The sequence below is a fragment of the Lissotriton helveticus genome, chromosome 3_1, assembly GCF_964261635.1.
Source record: "Lissotriton helveticus chromosome 3_1, aLisHel1.1, whole genome shotgun sequence".
NCBI classification, from domain to species: domain Eukaryota; kingdom Metazoa; phylum Chordata; class Amphibia; order Caudata; family Salamandridae; genus Lissotriton; species Lissotriton helveticus.
The window spans coordinates 1879804054-1879829922 of record NC_136061.1 but is presented as its reverse complement, the minus strand read 5'-3'; the positions used below and the strand labels follow the sequence as shown (position 1 = coordinate 1879829922).

Here is a 25869-nt window from a genome sequence, read left to right as displayed (position 1 = left end):
TCCAGCCACTGCTTCGAGGGAAATAGGAGTCTGGAGGAGGAGGATAGAGGAGCATGTTCTTGTGAACTTGTGAGCCTGAGGAATGAAGAGCTCGTCCTCAAACTCTGCTAATTCAGACGGGAGTAGGTCAGTTAACAGAGAAGAACTTCCCTCATCTAATTTAATGTCCTCCTCGTCTTCTTCCTGCGTGCATTCTCGTATTTTGTAGTCTGGTGGTATGAAGTGCTGATTCATCTTGATCATTGTTAACCTCTCCACATTTTTGGGCGAGAGGCGGGTCCTTTTGGAAGTTACAATGCCACCAGCAGCACTGAAAACACGTTCAGAAGACACACTTGCGAGTGGGCAAGACAAGTAATTTATAGCCAGGTTGGTGATCTCTGGCCACACATCTCTTTTCCCATGCCAATACGCCAATGGGTCATGATGAACATAGACCTCTGTTGAGTCATTCAGATAGGCCTGCACTATCGACTCAAGGTTCTCCAGGGTTCCTCCACTTTGCTTACTTTTTTCTGGGACCTTTTGAGAAGCAAACCCAAGCTGAGTTAGCCAATCCTCTTCTTCACACAATATTACTGTTGTGTCTGGTGCAGATGAAAAGGTTGCTGGTGTCGTTAACGGCGAAGAGGGAAAATCACTCACTTCTGCCACAGCCACAGATGCAGAAGTGGATTTTTTTGACTCCGGATGGCCTGCTGATGCTGTTGTACTGCCTTTTCCTTCAATTTCCTGCCATTCTTTTTCAAACCGAGTGGCTGACACAGCTGCCAATGTTTGTACTTTGTAACATCTGCGTCATCAAAAGGAAAGCATACTCTCCCTGCCACTGCCTTTTTGTACCGTGGATCCAGAATAGGAGCGGAAATGTAATGCTGTTCGGTGTGGATCTTTTCAAGACGTTCATCGCGAAGTAGGTGCTGTAATAACTTCTCCGCCAACTCAAATGCTTCTTGCTTTCCATCTTTTTGAAACGTAGAAGACACCGCCTTCAGTTGGTGCTCTAGCATGCGCAACAATGGGATAGTGAGGTTCCGTGACGATTTGAACCCGTGTTTTTAACATTGTCGCAAATACATAATTTTGGTATCAGTGAACCGCAAATGATCCATCTAGTATATCCTGGTGTTTTCGCTATGCTACGAGCAAGAGCACTCCTGTTACAAACACATTTCTGTTCTACCCATGGCATCCATCTTAGAACACGGAAGCCATTTTGTATTCTTTGCCCTCACATAGTCAATGAACACGCAATAACCTCTTTCAATTAAGGACACGTAGGCTTTAGCAGGCAATTCACCTTGCTAGTGACACGTGCACCTTAGGCAAGCAACGCTGTGGCAGCCTGACTCAGCAAGAGCTGCCTCCCCAGCCTGAGGCCAGTCCTGCTATACTGGTTCTCGTGTCCGTTGGCCTGATCATGATTAGGCGGCCGAAGCTGGTAGCCTTGCCCATTTACGACCCACAAACATCTCTTATCCTACTGTTCTATCTTCTGCACCTGGCTCTGCTCCTTTCCTTCTGGGCCTTTATTAGGGGGAGGTAACGAAATTTACGATGAGGCGGTCCGGGTCTTGAATGAGAAATTGACATGGGATTATGATGGAATAGTGGGAACCCCTCGTTCGTAATGTTTTGACATCAGATATTGTTGACGATTCCTGTGCAACGCCAAATATTTATTGTTTAAGATACAAAGGTTTTTGAATGTGCTAACATGTAAAGAATTTGCCTGAAGCCCAATATTCAGTATATAAGGAGCAACCCTCTTTGTACAAATTGAACAGGCTCCTAGATACTGCCCATGTGTAGTTTCTGTGACTTCTGTGTCCCTGCAGTAATAAACCTTTGGTCTTTGACGCCACCATCGAGAAGCCCGTGTTTCTGTTTGTTTGTGCACCGAGGCAGGTAGAACTCCGGGGTCTTCGGGTGTTATCCCTGACACCTCTGGACGGAACCAAAAAGTCCAGAACTCCAATTGGCGCCCAACATGGGGCGACGTCATTCGGTACCGGTCCAAAAGCCTGAAGAGTTCGAGAAGCTTCGTGTGAAGATTCCAGAGGGAGGCGCCCCACTTCATCGATCCCGGCATATCGCAAAAGTGGCCCGACGTTCTCTTCCACGAGGGTTCCCGTTCGGATGGCTACAGTGGTCCGTTGCTTTGACCGTCGCCCTGTCTTGGACCCGAGGTGCAGTCCTTAGTACGGCGAGACGTGACGGGTTTCTCCTTGGTGACGTCTTCAGTGCCTCAGTTAAGTATTAAGTGGTTGCTAGTTGGTTACTTCGTAAGGGCTGCTCCTGTTTGGATAATCCTTTTAGTTTTTGGTTTGGTTTGGTTTGGTTTCGTAAGATTATCACTGGTTGTTCTGGTTAAGATAATCATTTGGTTTAGTTTGGGTATCGATACATTTGTTCGCTTTGGTAGGCCTAAGTTCTTGGTTCGAGTGCGCACCTTTTTGTTTGTGGTTTGTCTGTTCTGTGTTCCGGATTATAAAATGGTAAGTCGGAAAAATTGTACGTTGTCTTGTTTTAGTTGCAACAGTGATTCCCAGTTGGAGGACTCGTGTTCGGTTCCTCCGATTGGAACTCCCCTTTATGATCTATATTGCAAATTTGGTGTGGGCCCTATCTCTTATAACGAGGTATGGATCCACTATACAGAGAAAGATGGTGTCCTTAGTTGGCCACTGCATGGTAGTTTTGAACCCCAAGTTCTTGATAATTTAGAAACGAAATTGTTCAAGAAGAAAGCCCGGCCGGCAATGTTTGATTCTTTCCGTTATTGGCGAAAAGAATCTAAACAGAGAGAAATTAAAAAGTTGAAGAAAGAACAGAAAGAGCAAGAGTTGACTTTAGAACAGTCTGCTAAGCAGCTGCAACTCAACGAGTCTGAGAAAGCGATGGAGGTGGCCAATAGTTAGCGTAATTTAGCGATAGACAAGTGCTATCCTGCTTTGCCATCGAGTACAGCTAAGATAGTAGAGGACCCCGAAAAGGATCCCCTGTTGTCTTACTTGTTACGATCACCCCCACCGTATGCACAGGGTGCTACGGCTCCACCTATACCAAATGTTCAATTACCGGTTGCTGGACAACCTGGTGTTCCTGCTCCTCTGAATCAAGTTCCTGTACCTCCTGTGGTCAATATTAATGTTCCTTCGACACCCCCTCTTCCAGGGTTGCCGGCTTCTTTACCTATACCTGTATCGCTCACACCTGCTAGTTCACAGGCTATTTTGCCCGCTACTCCTACTGTTCCTGTTCTATCTGTTCCAACTGCTACTCTATTTACTGCTTCTGCTAATATTATGACTCCACTTTCTGTTCGTCGGAGAATCACTGATTCTGTCTCTAATATTCTATCTCCCTTCTATAAAACTCTGATTAAGACTCCTACCTCTGACTCTGTGCAGAGACGTAGTCAGCTTCCCAGTACTGAAGAGCGAGGAATATTAGATTCCACTGCTCTTAGATGGGTTTCGAAAGTTGGAAGATATAATGTACAAGATGTATTAGATACATTTATGCAATGGAACGAACCGACACAACGATATGTGTTCGATGAAATGTGCTTCCTTCTACGTGAGGAATTGGAAGAGGATGACTCTGAATCAAATAGGGAAGAATTAATTAATGTTCAGAAAGAGTTTGCTGCAGGTATGATAGTTGGTCAAAATATAAAAGAAGCGATGGAACTGATTTTAAGTTATAGGAATGACCCATCCCTTCGTTCACCGAGGGAGTTAGAGAAACGTAGTACGAAACAAAATCGTCAATACCCAATGAGGGAGGTTCCACCAATTTGGCGTGAAGCTGTGCAAGCTAATGTAAACCTTGGTATTGCAGCCGCTCCAGCCCAATTCCAGAGAGTATGGATACATATTCCATGGAAGCGAGCTGAAGTATTAGCAGTGAAACAGGCCTTGCCAGATCCGCGTAAAAATCCTGCAGGATACTACAAAGAGTTGGCTCAGACAGTTGACGCTTGTGTATTGAATCTAGCTGACATAGATCTGCTATTTGGTAATGTAGTACCGCAACCAATTTGGGCTAAGATTCGTAAAGAGAATCATCCAGTTGCCCTAGGTGGTGATTGGGCAGCTATAATTGCAGCGGATGGTCAACAAATAGGTGGTTCTAAACCTGAACCCTTAATTGCTAATTTGCCTGGTAGAATAATCGATTTAATGAAAACCCTGATGCCTGCATTACGCGTTAACTGGGACAAATTGTCCGCGTGCAAACAGAAGAAAGACGAAAGCGTCTCCGACTTTTTCACAAGATTCGAGGAGACTTTCGTGGATCATAGTGGTCAGGATATGAGCACAGAAGGAGGCCAGAGATTATTTGTTGATAAATTTGTGCACAATCTGTTGCCAGAACTTAGTGGTAAATTAAAGAATTCTGAAAGTGCGTGGGCTGTCTCTATGACTGCGCAAATACTTGCGACTGCCCAGTACTATGAAAATAGGGATAAAGAGGAGAAAGAAAAATCAGATAAAAAGACGAAAGATTTAAAAACTAAAGTTCTTTTACAGCAAGCATATCCGCCTCGCACGAATCAGACTCATACACAGCAAGGGTCATATCAAAGGACGGAGTATAATTCTCAGAGGCCACAGTACCAATGGAATCAGTGTGCTTATTGCAAAATGGAAGGCCATTATAAGACTGAGTGTCCAGTCTTAGCGCAAAATAATGCTGCGACAGCTCAGAGAGGTCGTGGTAGCTCTATACAAAACGCTAAAGGTCGAGGACGAGGTGCTATGCCTCCACAGACAAGTGATCGCCCTTCTAATCATTTCGATCAGCGAAATGGACAATCTGCCCAACAAAATAGGTCTCAACAGTATCATGTTGAAGACTACTATGAAGCTAGTGAGGAAGTTCAGCCAAGAGAGTACTAGGACAGCCATGGACAAAGAGAGGGAGTAGTATCAGTTCCAGTAGATCAGAGTGGGCCTTATGTCGCAGTAGCAACATCAGGTATAGTCGAACCGTTTCTGTTGGATACTGGTGCAGCAAAAAGTTCTATCATACATGCGAAACTCCCTGGCGCACCTTTGTCTGGCTCAACAAACGTTTCAGTAGGTTTTTCAGGCGCCCCTGTTCACAACCCTGTTTCTGGTCCTTTGTCTATTTCTGTTGGACCCCGCCACTTGAAAGCACCCCTGATTTTGACAAAAGGTTGTAATGAAAATCTGCTTGGTTTAGACTTGTTAAAACGCCTATATGCGACATTGTACTGTTCTCCAGAAGGAGTACAGCTTACGTTGGGTAAAAGAATCACCTCTCCAATGTACTTGTCGATGGATGCGCTTCCACCAGAGCTGCGTTCTCTCCCTGATACTCTTTGGGCGACTGGTCCTAATGATGTAGGTCTTTTAGAAATTCCACCATATGTAGTAACTTTGAAAGCGAATGTAAAACTTCCACGAATTCCACAATACAGAATCTCTAGTGAAGGTGAACGCGCACTTTTATTAATTGTGCAAGATCTGATTGAGAAAGACGTTGTAGAAGAAACTAGAGGTAATGTCTGTAATAGTCCTGTACTGCCTATTTTGAAACGAACTGACCCAACAAAACCTCCAGTATATAGGTTTGTAATTGATCTTAGAGAGGTTAATAAAATTGTGATTCCACAGTTTCCTGTGGTTCCAGACATTACTGCATTGTTAACGTTGATTCCTGCTACAGCAACTTGGTTTTCGGTTATCGACTTGAAAAATGCCTTTTTCAGCATTCCGATAGCCGAGGAAAGCAGAGATATCTTCGGTTTCTCTCTAGGAGGACGAAGCTTCAGGTTTAAACGTGCTCCACAAGGTTATTGTGAAAGCCCGTCCATTTATAGTCAAGCATTAAAAAGCCAGTTAGACTCCTTTGTACTTCCTCCTGGTTCTGCTTTAGTACAATATGTCGATGATCTTCTAGTGGCTGCCGATGACAAGGAAACTTGCAAAACAGCTACAATTTCTTTATTGCATCATTTGTCAAATTTGAATCACAAGGTGTCACCTTCAAAAATGCAATACTGTTGCCAAGAAGTGACCTACCTAGGTCATCTCTTGTCAAAGGAGGGAAGGAAGTTGACCCCAGAGAGAATAAAAGCAATTACACAGATGAATGTTCCTAGCACGCAGAGAGAAGTACGTGCCTTTTTAGGTATTACCTCATATTGTAGGCAATGGATCCCAAATTTTTCTCTTTTGGCAAAACCGTTGGTAGCTTTGACTGGGAAAAATGTTCCGAGTCCAGTGCCATGGTCTGCCGAATGTCAGGAGAGTTTTTCTGAGTTACGAAATGCACTGTGTTCAGCTCCTGTATTGGGTACACCCGATTACAGTAAGCCATTTACGCTCTATGTCCATGAGAGAGAAGGTTGTGCGTTGAGTGTCTTGACACAGAAATTTGGTGATAAACAACGCCCTTGTGCGTATTTTTCATCAACGTTAGATCCGGTAGCTAGAGCGTTGCCTAGTTGCTTGAGAGCTACAGCCGCAGCTGCAGCCTCCATTCGACAATCTGCTGGTTTAGTAATGAACAACATGCTAGTGGTTATGGTTCCTCATGCTGTGGATACACTCATGAACCGAACCAAGACGCAGCACCTTACCAGTGCTAGATTATCAGGTTACGAACTGACATTGCTAGCGAGTCATATTCAGATCAAAAGATGCAATGTATTGAATCCAGCAACATTGTTGCCGACTAGTCAAGAGTCGAGTGATTCCGAACCACACGACTGTTGTTTCAGAACTGAGGAAGAAACAAAAGGACGAATTGATTTAAAAGATACTCCGTTATCAGATCCAGATGTCACGTTGTATGTTGATGGGTCTTGCTTCAAATTGGAGAATGGTGATGTGACTGCTGCCTATGCAGTAACGACTTTGAGTACGATTGTGGAGACTGCAAGAGTGAGTCAGAATTCTGCCCAGGCTGCAGAATTGATCGCGCTAACAAGAGCGTGCGTTTTAGCTAAGGGAAAGAGAGTGAATGTGTTCACAGATAGCCAGTACGCGTTCGGCGTAGCCCATAGTTTTGGCCGTTTGTGGAAAGAGAGAGGTTTCATTACGTCCCATGGGACTAAGATTCAACATGGTCAGCTAGTTAATGACTTGTTGGAATCTCTAACCTTGCCGACTGAAGTTGCGATTGTGAAATGCAGTGCTCATAAAGCAATCACGGATGATGTTGGTCGTGGGAATGCTTTTGCTGATGAGACTGCAAAACAGACAGCTAGAAATATGATGAGTAGAATGTATGTTGCAACGTCTGCAAGATGGATTTCTGAGTCTGGAATGTGTGAGGACACAGTGGAAAGCGTGAAAGAAATTCAGAAAGAGGCGACTGAGGAGGAAAAGCTTGCATGGAAAGAGAGCACGGGTAAATTGGACCCGAGTGGGTGTTGGATTGACTTGTCGGAACAACAGCGTTGGATGTTGCCTGATGCGTATGTGCTTGCAGTAGTAACGATGGCACATGGAGCAGCGCACATCAGTTCTAAAGGGATTTGTAAGATGTTGGCTCCAGTTTGGAAGAATGATGGGATTAGTAAGTGTGCGGAGAGAGTGGTGAGAAATTGTATGGTATGCTTGATGCATAATCCTGGCAAGGGAATCCCCACACCTGCAGGTCACTTCGCTCCTCCTTCCTGCCCCTTTGAAGTGATTCAGTTAGACTTCATTCATATGGATCGTTGCAACAATCTAAAGTACGTCCTAGTGGTAGTTTGCGCGTTCTCCAGATGGATCGAAGCATACCCACTGAAGGACAATACTGCTTTGTCCACTGCCAAAATCCTTCTTAAAGAATACTTCCCCAGATTCGGAATGCCACGGATTGTATGGTCAGATAATGGAAGTGAGTTCGTAGGGAAAGTTATGCAGAGTGTGTGTGCCGGCCTAGGGATTAGACAAAAGTTTCACAGTGCGAATCATCCCCAGTCCGCGGGTTTAGTTGAGGGTTACAATGGCACCCTTAAACTGAAACTTGCTAAGATACAAGCGTCCACGGGTTTGCCCTGGCCAGATGCACTGCCTTTGGCTTTGTTATCAACAAGAGCAACTGTACATTCTAGAGTAGGGCTTAGTCCATATGAAATAATTTTTGGTCGTCCTGCAAATGTTTGGGGGGTACCTAGACCGAAAGAATTTAAGCAGCTGGAATACCCAATGTTAATTGATTACCTTTTCGACTTGACTGCTAAATTGAGCCTTATTCACCAACAGGTTTTCGATGCATTGCCAAAGCCCCCGGAGAGTCCAGGTCATCAGCTGAAACCTGGGGATCAAGTAGTCATTAGAAATTTTGCAAGAACGAAAAATCTTCAGCCCAGATTCGTTGGCCCCTTCCAAGTCTTATTGGCGACGAGAACTGCTATTCGTGTGGCCGGACGGAAGAATTGGATCCACACGACACACGTCAAACGTGTGCCTCTGCCACTTCCTTACGACAACTGGGTAAAGAAAGGAATCAGTGCCTCTGAAGCAGAACAAATACCCAGTTTCATCCCTTTTAGTGATGCAGAACTGATCACTGATACATCAAACTCTGGCTCTCCTCCTGAAACTGCTCTTTTGAACCCTGAACATTTGCCATCTGCACCAAAAGAACATTTGCCATCTGCAAACGTGAACATTGCAACGTCGGCTGAAAATACATTGTTTCCAGATCAGACAGCTCCTGCAAAACTGAGATACAACTTGCGATCTCGCAATATGGACAAATAAAGCAGGAAACTGCCTATTTTCACATTTGAATTTTTGATACATTGCCTCCAGCCAGGAAGTTTGCTATTATTTTGTTGTTTTAAATTTTGCCTTGCCGTCTGGGTAGCCGTAGGGTCGTGGCTGTGTGCTTAGTTGAATCTGCGGGGGTCAGACACAAGGTCGATCTTTCTGTTAGTTCTGGGAACTCCCAGGGCTGATAGAGGCATTTTCATCTACGTACACATCATCAGTGGTCACGAACGGATTGTAGAAGATGGAGCTTCCTGAGCTGCAACGAAAAAATGTAATTTATGTTCGCAGAAATAGACTGTACCGAATACTTCACAGCAAATGCTTTCTAATGCAATGTGCAGTTACGTTTTTAATTGTTTTAATAACGTTGGCGGGTGGAATCATCTTTGGTGTGCATTTAATTTTTATGCCGGTAACTACAGTACCTCCCCTTGATCCTACTACTTCTACGGTTTCTTCTATGCATTCTTTTCACTCGTTTCCTGAACACGAACAAGCTCGACGCTCAGAATTTATTAACAACACATTTGTACAGCTCTTGCATCAACACCAACTGGTAGTTAATACTACAGACTGCTGGGTGTGTGGCTTGATACCTCACACTATGGATAAAGGCATTCCCTATCTAGTCTTGCCTTTTAGCTATAATGGATCATTTCAGGCCTTTCAGACCATTTTTTCCTATGCCCTTGAGACCTATCCTTCGCGTCCACCACGGTCCACTAAATACAACTCAGCCAACAAAGCTTTAGTCCAGGGAATTATTGACATGATTAGAGACGTCAATAATACTCCATCTTACCCTAGAGATGAATTACGGGTGTATTTGAGTTGGAACTCTACAGAGTATCGCCTTAGTTTGGGAGAAAGCAAGCGTAAAAGCTCCACTTCAGTCTGGGTCGTGCCTCACCGAGGTCAGGTCTGTTTGCAAGGAAATGGGAGAAATCTGAGAGCTCAGCTAGGGAGGAGTGAGTGCATTGAGACTTACGTATTTCCGTCTAACTCCTCCCCTGCCTTCCTTACTGCTAGGGGTACTTACTTCATCTGTCAAGACAGAGCGTATACATGGCTGCCTGCTGACTTCTCAGGTTCATGTTATATTGCTCGATTGTTACCTCCGACATACACTGCTTCTTCAGATTATCACAAGACCAGAGTAGCAAGAGGTGTCTTCAGCAAGGAAGATACCGCTGGTCAGGAAGCTGGAGACTTCTTCAAAGGTTTCCTTCCGTTTTGGGGGCCTATGGCCAATAGTAGAAATCTACGTCAACTAACACGGGTAGTTGAATCTACTATTACAGAAACTGCTGGTGCCCTTAGTAACTTAACAGCTGAGCTTCAGGCGGATCGTCTCATGACGTTGCAGAACCGTATGGTTCTAGACGTAATACTTGCAGATCGAGGTGGGGTATGCAGAATGATCCAATCGAGCTGCTGTGTTTTTATTCCCAATAATGCTCCAACCGTCTATGAAGCGATCTCTAAGCTACACAAGATTTCCGACTCTATACACGTAGACAAGGGAAACTGGTCCTTCATGGAGTGGTTTTGGACTCTGGTATCAGTGTGGGGATGGAAGGTTCTGATGGTCATTGGTGTCATCCTAGTATTTCTGTTCTCGTGCTGCCTTATTATCCAATGTGGTCCCGCTTTGTGTAGTCTCTGTGCTGCAACCTGTTTCAGAAAACCACCTACATTTAGGGAGAAGGTACGAGACAAGATGATGATGCAACAACATGTCACTGACCTAATGAGCATAGAGTTAGATTCTGACATAGACTGAGTAATTGCCTATGTAAGGGCAAAAGGAGGGTCTGAGGTTCCGTGACGATTTGAACCCGTGTTTTTAACATTGTCGCAAATACATAATTTTGGTATCAGTGAACCGCAAATGATCCATCTAGTATATCCTGGTGTTTTCGCTATGCTACGAGCAAGAGCACTCCTGTTACAAACACATTTCTGTTCTACCCATGGCATCCATCTTAGAACACGGAAGCCATTTTGTATTCTTTGCCCTCACATAGTCAATGAACACGCAATAACCTCTTTCAATTAAGGACACGTAGGCTTTAGCAGGCAATTCACCTTGCTAGTGACACGTGCACCTTAGGCAAGCAACGCTGTGGCAGCATGACTCAGCAAGAGCTGCCTCCCCAGCCTGAGGCCAGTCCTGCTATACTGGTTCTCGTGTCCGTTGGCCTGATCATGATTAGGCGGCCGAAGCTGGTAGCCTTGCCCATTTACGACCCACAAACATCTCTTATCCTACTGTTCTATCTTCTGCACCTGGCTCTGCTCCTTTCCTTCTGGGCCTTTATTAGGGGGAGGTAACGAAATTTACGATGAGGCGGTCCGGGTCTTGAATGAGAAATTGACATGGGATTATGATGGAATAGTGGGAACCCCTCGTTCGTAATGTTTTGACATCAGATATTGTTGACGATTCCTGTGCAACGCCAAATATTTATTGTTTAAGATACAAAGGTTTTTGAATGTGCTAACATGTAAAGAATTTGCCTGAAGCCCAATATTCAGTATATAAGGAGCAACCCTCTTTGTACAAATTGAACAGGCTCCTAGATACTGCCCATGTGTAGTTTCTGTGACTTCTGTGTCCCTGCAGTAATAAACCTTTGGTCTTTGACGCCACCATCGAGAAGCCCGTGTTTCTGTTTGTTTGTGCACCGAGGCAGGTAGAACTCCGGGGTCTTCGGGTGTTATCCCTGACACCTCTGGACGGAACCAAAAAGTCCAGAACTCCAATAGCTTTTCCCAAATTACAGTCCTCCCTGCTGACTGCACGCGTGAAGACCTCAAAAGGATGAAGCATGTCTGTCAGGCTTTTAACTAGCTCCCATTGCTCCACCTGTATCCTCATGTCTATCATAGGTGTACCCAGTTTAAAGAAATACTGATCGACTACCGCATACTGCTCATACAGACGCTCAAGCATGTAGAAGGTTGAGTTCCAACGTGTTACCACCTCCTGGATGAGTGCTTTCACTATCACTTTAAGTTCATGTTGCAGGCACCTCAGCTGCTTTCGGGCCTTAAAAGAATGGTTGAAATGTGTGCACATTCTTCGGCAGGTGGTCAGTAACACGGAGACTGGACTTTCTTCACTCAAGAATTTTTTAACAACCAGGTTTATACAGTGCGCCAAACACAGCACTCTGAAATAGCTACCCTTATCCATGGCCTTAACTACATTGGCGCCATTATCCGTGGAAACATAACCAATCATGTGTTTTCTTGGGGACAGCCATTGAAAGACCTTTGTGTTAAACTCATGCAAAATGTTGTCTCCTCCATACAAGTGCACAGACAGCAAACCCTGGGCTATGACGCCAGAAGGAATTAATTTACAAAAGAAAAGCTTCACCTGTACTGGACATCCCTTTCCCCCTGCTGTCTGTGCACTTGTAGGGAATTCACATCCAGGGCGCTGCTCACCAGATAAATGGTGAACAGGGCCATGGATCTTTCTCTTTTTGCATCCGAGGGCACCAACGACGCAGAAGCAGAGGATGCCCTGGCAAGGAGAAACCACGAAACATTTGACCCACACCTGTCCACACTGTGAGATTTTCGGGAGGGGCTGGATGCCAGGACGCAGTGCTGCTGATCAGCCCAACTCAACTGAATAGTATCAGAAGAGCAGGCAGCCGTTTTTTATGTAAGTTTCAGTAACTTTAATGCATTCTTCAGCACAGCATTACCTACTGCCTGCATATCTAGGTTACTCTAGGTGAATGTTGTTTTTGACTTACATACATGGAAACGTCAAAAAGGAGAGTTCCCTCCGAATATGCAAATGTAGTGTAGTGTTCATTTTTTGGGTGCTAGTGGGTAACTTTAGGGTTCAGGGTGGGTGTGGGTTTTAGGGTGCCAGGGAGTAATTTTAGGGTTCAGGGTGGGTTACGGATTGGGGTGCCAGGGGGTAATTTTAGGGTTCTGAGTGGGTATGGGTTTTAGGGTGCCAGGGGTAATTTAGTGTTCATGGTAGTAATGGGTTTTGGTGTGCCAGGGGGTAATTTTAGGGTTCAGGACGGGTATGGGTTTTGGGGGCCAGGAGGGTAATTTAGGGGTTCAGGTTGGGTGTGGGTTTTGGGGTGCCAGGGGTAATTTTTACGCTTCAGGGTGGGTATGGGTTTTGGGGAACCTGGGGTAATTTTAGGGTTCAGGGTGGGTATGGGTTTTGGGGTGCCAGGGGGTAATTTTATGGTTCAGCGTGGGTATGGGTGTTGGTGTGCCAGGGGTAATTTTAGGGTTTAGGGTGGTTAAGGATTTTGGAGTGCAATAGAGTTAATTGTAGGGTTCAGGGTGGGTAGGGGTTTTGGGGTTGCAGGGGGTAATTTTAGGGTTTAGGGTGGTAATGGGCTTTGGGGTGCCATGGGGTTCATTTTAGGGTTCAGTGCGGGTATGGGTTTTAGGGTGTGAGGGGGCGACATTTTAGGTTTCAGGGTGGGTGTGGGTTTTTAGGTGTCAGGGGGGCAATTTTAGGGTTCAGGGTGGGTATGGGTTTTGGGGTGCCAGGGGAGAATTTAATGTTCAGCATGGGTATGGGTTTTTGGGTGCCAGGGGTAATTTTAAGGTTCAGGGTGGGTATGGGTTGTGGGGTGCTAGGGGGGTAATTTTGGTGTTCAGGGTGGTAATTGATTTGAGGGGGCAAGGGTGTAATTTTAGGGATCAGTGCGGGTATGGGTTTTGGGGTGCCAGAGGTAATTCAGGGTTCAGGGTGGGTATGGGTTTTGGGAGGTAAGGGTGTAATTTTAGACATCAGCGCGGGTATGGGGTTTGGAGTTCTAGGGGGATGATTTCAGGGTTCCGGGTGGTAATGGGTTTTGGAGTGCGAGGGGGTAATTTTAGGGTTGCATGTTTTCTCCGCTTGACCTGAGCATTAATCGATCCTGATTATCTGCTATTTTAGCCCCGCCCCATTGATTAACATTAGCCACGCCCCTTCATTTGCCATGTTAGCCCCCCCGAAATTAAGACCTAGTTGCGCCCCTGTATACACCCCTGCAGCGAACCTACTCTGCAATCTCAATAAGTAAGGAATATAATAGCTTACCACGGCCCGCCACTACCGAGGCATCCCCTACAGCAGCAGTTCCTGCTGGCACTGGTGCCACCGCATCCGCCCCTGGGGTGACCATCTCCGCGCTGGCCCCGGCACTGGTGGTGGGCTGTGCCGAAGGTGTTCCGCCTAGAAAATACATTTCATATTTTTAGATGCCATATACACCACTCCCTATTTTGTCTAGGAATGAAACAAAATATTTACTACATAAACAAATTTAATTATTTGTGACTCTCTAGTCTAAACTAAAAATTCCCCTTTCGGAAGGGGAGGGTGTTTTTATTTATGCTTAGCCATAACATGCTACACTTTTTGGCACAACTGATGAATGCTTGCTTTTTAACACGCACCATTTTTCTCATAACAGACAGAAGCTTCCCTTCTACGAACAAGAGCAATATGTTACTGATCATCATCACCACCAGTACTTTAAGTTCCAACCAGGTGAGGCGACTCCCACACTTAATGTGTAAAATCAGCCACTGTTCAGTTTTCAAGAGTTCACCATTTCTTTTCTATGTAGTTGATTTTAATAAATGTTTTTATATAATGCACAATTGAAAATTAATATACAGAGTACACACAGAGCTAGTTGTTTTACTTGTAATAAAGCTTTAAAACTTACATATACTCTGTGGTTTTTGGTCGTGAGTGAAAGGGTTTGCACTTTGCAAGCATCAGTCCATGACTCTGAGAGGTCGGGACTCTGACTCCATAGTCTTATGTTCTGGGTTGTATAATCATTGGGGATTATCGCTGCATTCGGGAGCTATATAAGCATGAGCGCAAAATCCGCTCCGATCGCGGATTTTGCGGATTTTCGGCAAATCCGCGATCCGCGAACTCTCGCGGATTTGCCGAAAATCCGCAATCCGCGAGCGGAGCGGATTTTGCGGTCAAAAGTTCAAGCGCGCGCGCCTAATTAACGATGGCGCCGGCAAGCTGCCAGCGCCCATCCTGCAATAGTTACTTAATTAGCTTCAACAGGAAGCTCTAACAGATAAGATACAGCAGGGGCTCGAGCGCCTGCTTTATTTTAGCAGTTGGAGCTTCCTGTTGAAGCTAATTAAGTAACTTTTGCAGGATGGCGCTGGCAGCTTGCCGGCGCCATCGTAAATTACTTCAACAGTGGTGTCTTGAATAAATATGAAGGGCAGGGTTCATTCGGGCACGACGGTCCTGGCACAATTAAATAATTAATCTGCTGCTCTGATCGGTCTCTGACCTTTTATACACACAAGAGGCATGCTCGCATGGACGCCCCGTCCGTTTGGCCCCGCCCACACACTCGAGGTGTGCACCGTCTTCCCGCCATTTACCCACTATGATGGACATTTCACTCAAGGGACCCCTGCGCACTTCGGCGCGATTGCATAGTGACACACACTTGGTCGCTGGAACTAGTTGAAGCGCAAATGCAGTGACTCATTCAGCAGCCCAAAAAAAAACGTGAGCGTTGGGAGGCTGGGCATCTTTGACTTTTACGAGCGCAACCCCCGTGCTGTTCCTGTGACCAGGGGCTTCTGTCTCTTAATCTGCTGCTCTGATCGGTCTCTGACCTTTTAGACACACAAGAGGCATGTGCGCTCGCGTGGAAGCCCCGTCCGTTTGGCCCCGCCCACACGCTCGAGGAAGCCCCGCCCCCAAATCCGCAAATCCGCTGAATCCGCGGATTTTGCGGATCCACGATCCGTGAATCCGCTGAATCCGCGAATCGTGGATCCGCAAAATCCGCCCATGCTTAGAGCTATATAATGACTCTGACACACTAGCTAGTCAGTAAGGAGATTGAGGGTTCAACTTCTGTTATGACTGAGGTATGTGGAAAGTCTAACTGTGCCTATATTATCACCAATGCCCTATTTCTTGTCCATAGTCCTGTATGTGCAGTATAGTCCTTGCAACAGTAGTAGTATATGCTCCTATCCAATCAAAAAGTAAACTTGTATCTTATTCTTGGTGGCCATTGACATTTTATTGTTGGGAATTGTCAAAGCATAAACATTAAGAAGACTTCAATAGACATTATGGACAACCCAGAGGACTGCACACAGTGCCTAGAGCTATTGCTGAATAGAAGTTTTGTTTAACACCTTTTGCCAACTATGCAAGCTTAGCTAGCTACACAGACAGACTAATAATAAATAGTAGTAGCACAGAGAGTCATAGTAGAGGCAGGATAAGAATTTAGAAACAGTCTACAAGAAGATGAAAGACGATTTAGGAAAAAATAGAATTATGAAGAACGTTTGGAATAAATAGGTGCTGTAAAAGTTAGGGAAGTATAATTATTAATATTAACAGGAAAACTTACTGGGGCCAGCAGTAGAGCCCTCGGCGGACTGATCTTGGCCTTCCTGCTCCGCCGGCGCCACCACCTCTGTCCTCTTGCCCCTGGGAGGAGGTGATGAACATGAAAGAAAGACACAAACATGGATGATTGTTGTCAACGAAATCAAACATTTCAAAAAAACAATAACAAATTATTTCGGGGAAATAAACAATTGCACTAAATGTATTGACCTATCTGATGTGGTCTACTAGGATATTAGTAATGCGGGATTCACGGACGGTCTACTTGGAAAGTTATGTAACACACTAAACCAACTACAAAAAGGTTCTACTAGGACTGGCAGCACTCAGCCGCACGCAAAGTGACAGACACAGCCCGTCATTATTGCAGACCACTAAAGAATGTCATACTAAATAACAAGTAACAATATACTCAACCTATCAATCCACCACAACTATCTCTTCTTAGTGGCAGGAGTACAAAGGAAGGACTGGACTTGAGTCTTTAGTCTCTCTAGCATTACGCAGTTTTGTAAAGTACTCTCATACATATTCACTCTTGCCAAATGAGCACAAAATTGAAAACAAGTAAGCATAGTAGCACCGCCACTGACTAAGCAGACGAGCACCTGCAATCACAGAAGCTTTTGAAACATAATTTACCTGCAATGTAATCGACAGAATTCTTGCTCTTCGGAAAAAAACATATATTTGCAATATAACACAGAGAAGAAGAAAACAAAGTAGTTATTAAATAGCTACTAGTACTCACCAAGCCCAGGGATCTCGACGTCAAGCAGGTCATGTTCCCGATCCAGTATGTCAGACCACCGGTGCGTCACCTGTTTGTAGGTGCGCCGGACCCCTGACTCCCGATACATGGCCCGGCACACCTTACCCCATAGCTGGCGACGCTCCTGGAGGCCATACCCGGTACCGGGCCTGCTGCCTGCTGAGATGGTCTTGGGGAGGTGGCGCTGCACAAAGAAAACCAGTGTGGCAACCTCCACCGCGCTGAAGATCTCCCTGGGACTTACAGACTCCCCTCTTAAACGCCCGCAAGGGAGCCGGCTGCAGGGTGCAGGACTCTTCCCCTTGGACTTGCCGGATGGCCGTGCCCATTGCAACCACGTGGGTAAGTTTGCGTGATATTTTCCCCGCAAGCACGCAAAAACGGACGCGAACAGGCAATTGCACCCCGGAAGTAGGAAATGTACAACGCGAGCATGCAACTAGCGCCCTGAAATGGAAATACGCAACGCGAAAAGTGAAAACAAGATGGCCGCGCCCATGTACGACCGCATGGGTAACTTCGCAGTAGCCGCGCTGAAAAAAGATGCAGCGAACACGCAAAAATAAAAAAATCCGCAATCTCATGAAAGTTTGCGAATTTTGCGGACTGCGAGTACGCTTTTGCGTGAATTTGCGTACTGCGAATCCACAAAATTTGCCCATACTTAGAAGGCAGATCAGATCAAAACATTCACCCACAGTTAACAGATCTATGATAAATCCATTGTTCTTTTCCTCACAATGCCACCCCAGTTTAGACCCAGCGATATGCAATTCAGGCTTCACCCTTAGCCCCATGGGAACAGTCAAGCCTGAACTGCCAAACCCGGTTCTCCCTGGACTGGACACAAGAATCCTAGGACCGGTTTCAGGGTTTCACCCCTCATCCGCCAAGCCAGCTTGAATCCAGTGGCACAGTGAGACCGGTACCCACGTTTTGGCACAATAGGCGCAATTAGGGCTAGAAAGATAAAGACACACAAATGATGAACAGAATGCAGAACACATCAAAACATTCACCCCGTCAACAGATCTGTGATAAATCCATTGTTCTTTTAGTCACCATTGTAGGAGAGTAGGATCTGCTTCTTATAGTTACCCCCACTTTTTGATGATGTTTCACTTTTTTCGACTTTAGTCTGGCTGGGACCCTGCTATCCAGGGCCCCAGCCTAGCTGCTTCCTCTCTGTGTGTCGATTGAGATACCGTATATAGATTTCCCGATGTATGTCCTCATATAGGTACAATTCACATTGCCCTTATTTAGACATAGAAATCCAGCCCTTATTAAGGCATTGCTCATGCTAATCAAATACAGGCATGGTCCGCTACATCCGATCCTCTTCGTCACAACGAGTTCTTGGAAAACCAGACTCTTAAGCCTTTAGGACTTCCCCTTGCCTGGATATTGATTTATCCAAGAACTCATTTATTATGCATGAGCATCTATTCCTTAGGGGTTCCTATATGACGGTCTTATGCCCGACTTGTACGTCAATACTGGCATTCCTAAACACCTTCAAGGTATAAATTTACCTTCACTTGCCATGGCAAACCACGGTGCGATTTGGCTACCTACTTGCACGATGCGGCTCGCCACAGCAAATTCAGAACGAAGTCAAGTCCCCAACTGATGCACTGACCAGACGCGGTCATCCTCCTCACAGAGAATCCAGCTCCAGTGTTTCTGACTCCCCTTGCGGGGTGTTAGAGATCGGGTCCCGGAAAAGAGATTCCAAGCTCTCTCATTCTAAGGTATAGAGCACACTAGAACTTAGAGAAACTTTTGGCAACTCTTAGCAAAACTAAACTTGAACTAAAATAGACTATAGCTAAACAGCACCTACTCCTTCCTTCTTACTACGCTTAGGTTAGGTAAACTGGGGATGGATTATTTTAGAAGCACCAGTTAAGTATTTTAGCCTGTGATATTTATATATCTATTTTTATTTGTCATAGCTACAGACCATGCTATTGCAGTATTATTTTATTTTACTGCTAACGCTGTACGTATTATACTTCGCATTCTGTCTTATGATTGTAGCAGTTCATATATCTTCCATGAGACATAAGACTGTTCAATCAACCCTTTTTATTGAAACACCCGTCTCTGTATTTCTGTGCAACTCTGTAGAAACGAAGCATGCACGATTGACTGAGTGAAACTGTTATCTATTGTTTCCACGATTCTGAGATTGTTCCGATTCTAAAGGGAAACAAAGTTGTCATGTTTATGCGGTTGTCAGAAACGAATCCCTTCTTGTTCATTCGAGAAGTTTCTAGTGACCCTTGAGTTGTCTGGCACACACAAGTAGTTAAGTTTAATGTACTTGATAGAGACATACTGACCTCAGTCCTATGTCAAAACTATAGTGTCTAATATTCCAATGCGCGGAGCCTATCAGGGATTCAGGAACTACACTATATGGCACCCAACGGTTTGGTAGGGCACTAATTTAACGGTAGATACTGAAGTAACTCAATGGTGCTTTTTTCAGAGACCCTCTACTCATAATACTCCATTAGACGTCTGGAGTGGGTAAGGATTAACATCCACCATAGCTGAAGTAGGACAAAAAATCCTATTTATTAGCTCTTTGGTTTGTTCAACGTTGAAGGATACAGTGTTCCAAAATATTGTGCACCTTATCTGTGCTCCCTTGAATCTTGCTCTGCAATTTTCATTTCACAATGACCGAAAACGGCACAAACACCGGCAACGGTGGAGCTGCGGCTGTTCCAGTCGAAGCTGCTTTCAATTTTACAGGTTTTGATTAAACCGATAACAATGCTATAATCATTCCTATTAATTTAAGCAGAGCCATCACTCTAAAACTAATAAGACATGGTCTAACATCAAGAGTCGGTAGAGCAGTTTTTGTAATAGAGGCACATGAATCTCACCAGACAGAGGTATTCTACTCATGGATAGTATTCCCAGAATCAAATCCAGTAACAAAAGTGTTTCACTTCTACAAAGAAGATGAACTACCTGAGGAATATATTCCTTTTGAGGATATTGAAATTCCACTCACATACCAGGAGCATGAGCTCTGGTTTAAAAGCGACCTAAAACACTTAATTCACATTACCTGTCTCTGTCCACTAGGTAGACCACGAGCAACATGGCCGATTTTAGCCAGATATACACCTGATCCTGACATTGAAGCAATGTCGGACGATGAAATACTTAGTAACATACACAGATTAAAAGAATTATACAGTTTAAACCCCAACTGTCTGAAATTCCTGAAAAGACCTTTACTAAAAACAATCCTATATCTTCGAAAAAGAAGTGGGAAAATAGCCAACAACATTCAAAAGAGAAAGATTCTCGATCCTGAGGTAGGTCTCCTCAAAAGGAGTCCTCTGAAAGGAGGTATAACCTCATAAATAGGGATCATTTGAGAAAACCTGACAGGTATCAGATACTGATACACGTTCTTCTTGTACCTTTCAGATATCGTCACAGACATCCCGCGCTTGGAGGAGCATTTAAAAGCAGGATCTCACTCCGACAGAGGTAGACTTTACTTACCTGCAGCACGCACGCCTACTCTGCCATTACTCTGCTGAGCTTTTATTTCTTTTTAAAACATTCTTCATTTTTGTGCTGCTTGATTCAGAACGCAGGTGCTTATTTTACTTGTGACATCTTTGGGGGTGATAATTATCCTTTAGACCTTACCTGCACATTAATTGGTTTTCACCCCGTACTTTGCGGGATTCAGGCCTCGTTTTTACCGCGTCGCGGCGATTTGGCCACCATCTTGGGTGTGGGAACCAGGAAGGTGCCAATTTGCAGGCGCCATCTTGGTCGCGGGTCCAAAGGTTGCCTCGTCGGACTCCCCCGCCTAACGGCATTTAAGATGCAGGGCTACCAAGCGTGCAGCGCATGCGCGCAGCGGGCGCGCGGATGGCGTGCCGGAGGCGCGCCAGAGGCAAGCCCGTTTGCGCCCGTTCACACACAGGTCGCACCAGCACCAGCCATGCTGCCTCTACTATCTTTACTCGACTGGCCTACTCTAGGGAAGAGCTTATTCAGGTAGGCCAGCGCTTTAGTATGGGCAGCCAGTTGTCAGCAACTACCAGCTGCTCCAGGGTGCTGTCTTGTGGCTTGCTTAATGTCCGGTCCCTTTGTAAACATCACATGGAAATTGCACTTCTAATTGAATCCCAGGATCTGGATGTGTTATTTCTCACGGAGACCTGGACTAGACCCGATAGCGAGGTAGAACTTGGACTGGCCTGCCCTTTGGGCTAGAAGATCAGGCACAACCCTCGTATGGGGGGTAGAGTAGAAGGGGTGGGGTTCATTTTCAGGGAATCACTAGCCATATCCCAGCTTGAGGTTAAAGATGTCCAAGGCTTTGAACTTTTAGCCTTCTCCCTAAATGGTCAAAAGGGAGTTCTGTACTCTGGCCTGTTGTGATATAGACCACCTGGCAGCGCCCTGACAGCCTCACTCGATTTAGTAGATCTTATCTACAATCTTTCCAACACACATGCCAGGCTAATAGCTCTGGGAGATTTTAATCTTTGGCTGAATGGGCCCTCAGATACAGCCTATAGAGATCTCTGCCAGGCTTTCAATAATATTCATCTTCAGCAGTTGGTGCTCTCCCAAACTCACGTGAAGGGTCACACCCTAGATTTGGTCTTTGCGGATGATACCCAGGTTGAGATTAGGGATATAATTACTCAGTGCTGGACTGACCATGCTCTTATTCATTTTTCCCTTCATCTCCCAGCTGATGTTTCCAGAGATTGCAGCTCTGGCAACACCAAACTTAGTAGGCAGTGGTTTAGACTTTTACAAAATTCTATGCTGCCAACTTTACTACCAGGTGGTTGTACCTTGGGGGGAGATGTGGAGGAGAGCTACCAGAGCCTGTGTCAACAGATCACAGAATCCTTGGATAAAGTGGTCCCCCCGCGGAAAGCGAGGGATAGGTCTAAGCACGCCACTCCATGGTTCTCTAATGACCTCCTCCAGTCCAAACTGCGTTGCAGACAGGCAGAAAGAACTTGGAGGAAGCATTATTTAGAGCCAGATAGAGCCCTTTTCAAACAGCTGCTTATTTGGGCTATAAAGCACAGATCAAATGCGCCAAAGCCAAGTATCTTGAGGATATGTTGGCTCTGGCAGCTAGCAAATCACAGACCCTGTTTAAAATTGTTAATGATCTTTCTCATCTGGCCTGTGCCACTAATAATATCCAAGCCTCTCAGACCTTATGCGATTCCTTGGTATTCACATTTGAGGATAAGATCTCCACCATTTTGAGTGGCCTCTCTGATCCAGGCACTCCTTGTTCTCAGCCCTTGATAGATCAGGCACCCTTGTCTACCCTAGGGGCTCTCAGGGAAGCCACAGGGCAGTCCCTGCTGGACAGTTTCTCCCTTCCTTCTTATGAGGACTTTTGTATATTGGCCAACGGTGTGTCTTCAGGCTCTCCACTGGACCCACTGCCCCATAAGTTCTGGAAGTTGTTCCATGAGGAACTCTTTCCCCCTCTGTACTCCATCTGTTGCCAGTCCTTTAGCACTGCCATGGTTCCTGAAAGCTGGAAACTAGCGGTGGTTCCCCCCTTGTGAAGAAGGCTACGCTGGATCCCGCTTGTGCTGCAAACTACAGGCCAATCTCGTTGCTCCCTTTCCCCGTTAAGATCTTGGAGAAATGTGTCACCAAATCTCTGTCCAGTTTCCTAGAGACTAATTTCTGCCTGGATGTGGCTCAGTTCGGCTTCCGGCCTGCTCACGGTACGGAATCCGCGCTGGTGGTTGCCCTGAACGATCTCCGCTCGCGGGTCGACACTGGTCGGGCAGCATTCTTAGTGCTGCTCGACATGTCGGCCGCGTTTGACACGGTCAACCACGCCACACTAATCAGCAAGTTGGAAGAGATTGGAGTAGCAGGCTTGGCCCGGGATTGGCTAGTCTCTTACCTCCATAACAGGCACCAGGTGGTGGCTCTGCCGCCTTTCAGATCTGCCATTAGAGAGGTAGGGCAAGGGGTGCCTCAGGGGTCGGCAATTAGCCCTATTTTATTCAACCTGTACCTCCGTCCTCTGATCAGACTGATTAAATCCATTGGCATCTTGGTAATTAATTACGCCGACGACACGCAGCTTATTTTCTCCTTGGAAGGCAGAGAAGCCATCTCTAAGGAGACTTTTCATCGCTGCATGACAGCTACCGTAGACTGGTTGAGATGTAATTCCCTCCAGTTCAATGGATCTAAAACGGAGGTGCTGTATTGTTCTTTGGACCGAACCCCCCGCCCCCTGCCTACCGATTTTTGGCCAGCCTCGTCTTTGGCCACGGCTGAGGCAGCAGACGCTGCTCGCCCTTGGGCGTCATGTTCGGCCCAAATATACAGCTGGACGCCTTTGTAAATAAGACAATTGCCACATGTATGATGTTGCTTCGCACACTGCGTAAGATCCTTCCCATGCTCCCGGCACCTGCTTGACCGGAAGTAGTGCGTAGTATCATTCTTAGCAGGCTTGATTACTGCAACACACTACTTCTGGGTGCCCCTAGCACCTTGATTAGTAAGTTGCAGCGCATACAGAACATGGCAGCTAAACTGGCTCTTTCTCGGATGCGCTCGGCCTCTTCTTCTTTGGCGCTATAAGACCTTCACTGGTTACCAGTCCATCAGCGTATCTGTTTTAAGGCGTCTTGCATAGTCTTTAGGGCTCTCCAGGGACAGGGGCCTGTTGCGCGGCAAGACATTTTCTCATGGTACTCAGCAGCCAGACCTCTACGGTCCTCCTCTGCTTGCTTGGTGACAGTTCCTAGGATTCAGAGGATTCGGATGGGTGGCCGCTCCTTTGGCTTCACTGCTGCCAAGCTTTGGAATTCTCTTCCCCTGTTTTTGAGGAGCCTGAAGGAACTCCCCTCCTTTAAAAAAGGGCTGAAGTCTTACTTTTTCCCCAGGGCAGTGTAATTTTGTGACTGTGTGAAGCTAGGTAGAGTCAAAGCGCCAGGATACCCTCTGGGTGACAGTTTGCGCTATAAAAGTATGCGATACATACTTACATACATACATCCGAAAGAAGAGGATGGTCAGACAACAAGGAAGAACGCGTGAAGTCCAAAGACGATCAACACATTCAGAAAAACAAACAAAAACCTCAATTCACCAAAAAGAAGGTAGCAGGTCTAAAGATCAGACATGCAAGGATTCTGAGAACACAGCTCAAGAACGGAGAATGGGCTCAAACAATGTTGGACAGCGCAGCAAAAGTAACAATAGCTCGCCAGAACCTGCCGGGACTTCTGGAGACAGTGGACTTGAATGAGGACATTGAAGTTGAAACTGCAGACACCACGGTTAGTTCTCCACATAGGTTATATGAAATAACACTCCAGATGGAGGAAGACATATCAAGAAAAGTGACAGCACTATTTTGGCAGCGACTTTCAAAGGGTTATGATATACTTCTAGCAGAACAGGACTGGCCACCAGAATTTGTCAGAGAGTGCCCACAGGGCAAAGACATCATTATGCCAGCCTTCTCTAATCATATTCCAGGACATTTAAAATATACTTATACCAGGAAATGGGCAGTTGCCCAAACCCCAGCATTATATAAAAATCATATAGGATGGGATGAGGATTCACCTCACCATAAAATCCAGTTAAAAAATCAAACAACTACACAAATGCACTACCCAGTTAAGCAAAAAGCTAAAAAACAGGTCAGGGAGATTTTAGATCAACTTGAATACCAAGGGGTGATTGAAACATGCACCTCACCTATGAACAATCCTTTGTTTCCTGTTTCCAAAGCAGACAATACATACTGTCTAGTTTTGGATTACAGACATCTAAACTCTTGTTGCAACACATTTGCAGTGCAAAATGCACACAGTATAACATTAATGAATAACATTGTGCGTAAAAAATATAAAACCACATTAGATATTTTGAAAGTTTTTTTCTCAAAACACTGCACCTGAAAGTAGGTATTTGACATCTTTCTCAATAATGGGGACACAGCGTCAGTTCAGTCGTCTCCCTTAAGGATTCAAGAATAGTCCGGGGTTATTCTCAGCAAGGGTAACTGAGTTACTAAAAACTTATGATGATGCGGCAATGTCATATGTCGATGATATCTATCTGACAGACGATGACCTGAACAGGCACTTGAACAAGGTGAACACCATTATACTGGGCTTCGCCTCTGAAGGGTATAAATTCAATAAAAAAAATCAAGAATTGCCCATCTCAACGTCCTTTTTCTAGGATATGAACTATCAAGTGAAGGCAAAAGCCTGGCAGCCAACTTTTTAGAAAAGTGTGCGCTGCTCCAACCTCAAAAAACGCACAAAATTTACAGTTTATTCAAGGTTTCCTGAATTTTGGAAGAACTTACATTCTAAACTACACAAAAAGGGTTAAACCTCTCTACGAATTATTCAAACCTCATTTTAAAACAATCAATTGGACACAAGAACACACAGAAATTTTGAAGTCACTTCAAGCTGGCATGTTAGCAACAAAACATTACAAAAATGCGTAAACGTACGCAGCTTAGTGATCCAAATCCTTCTGGGTCAATGCGGATTCACCTACTTAACTTTTAAAGAAGGTGAAAAAGTACCAATTGCATACAAATCACATTTGTATACACAAGCATAAATGAAATGTACATCAACAGAGAAGATTCTGACAGCAGTTCAAACCGCTGAAGCAAAAGAAAGAGCCCTAGCACAGGGGAAACACATTATGGTTGTAACTCCTGTACCAGCCTTAGAGGCAGTTACAAAAGCTAGCATTCCAAATACAAAAGCTTTACATCCGAGATGGATACAATAGGGTAATTCTCTTGCTGCAACTGATGTTGAATATGTTTTTGATCCTTATTTGAAAACACAAGCATTCCTGCAATACGAACAAGAATATCCTCTGCCTACTGAAATTCTACCTCTAGACCAGTA

The 25869-nt window shown here is 45.2% G+C and overlaps 1 protein-coding gene across 1 annotated transcript in view; it reads left to right on the top strand.

Moving 5' to 3' along the window:
- The window catches only part of LOC144823935 (sperm-specific sodium:proton exchanger-like), a 5382759-nt gene that overhangs the window by 2767994 nt on the left and 2588896 nt on the right, over positions 1–25869 (top strand). The window lies entirely within an intron of this gene.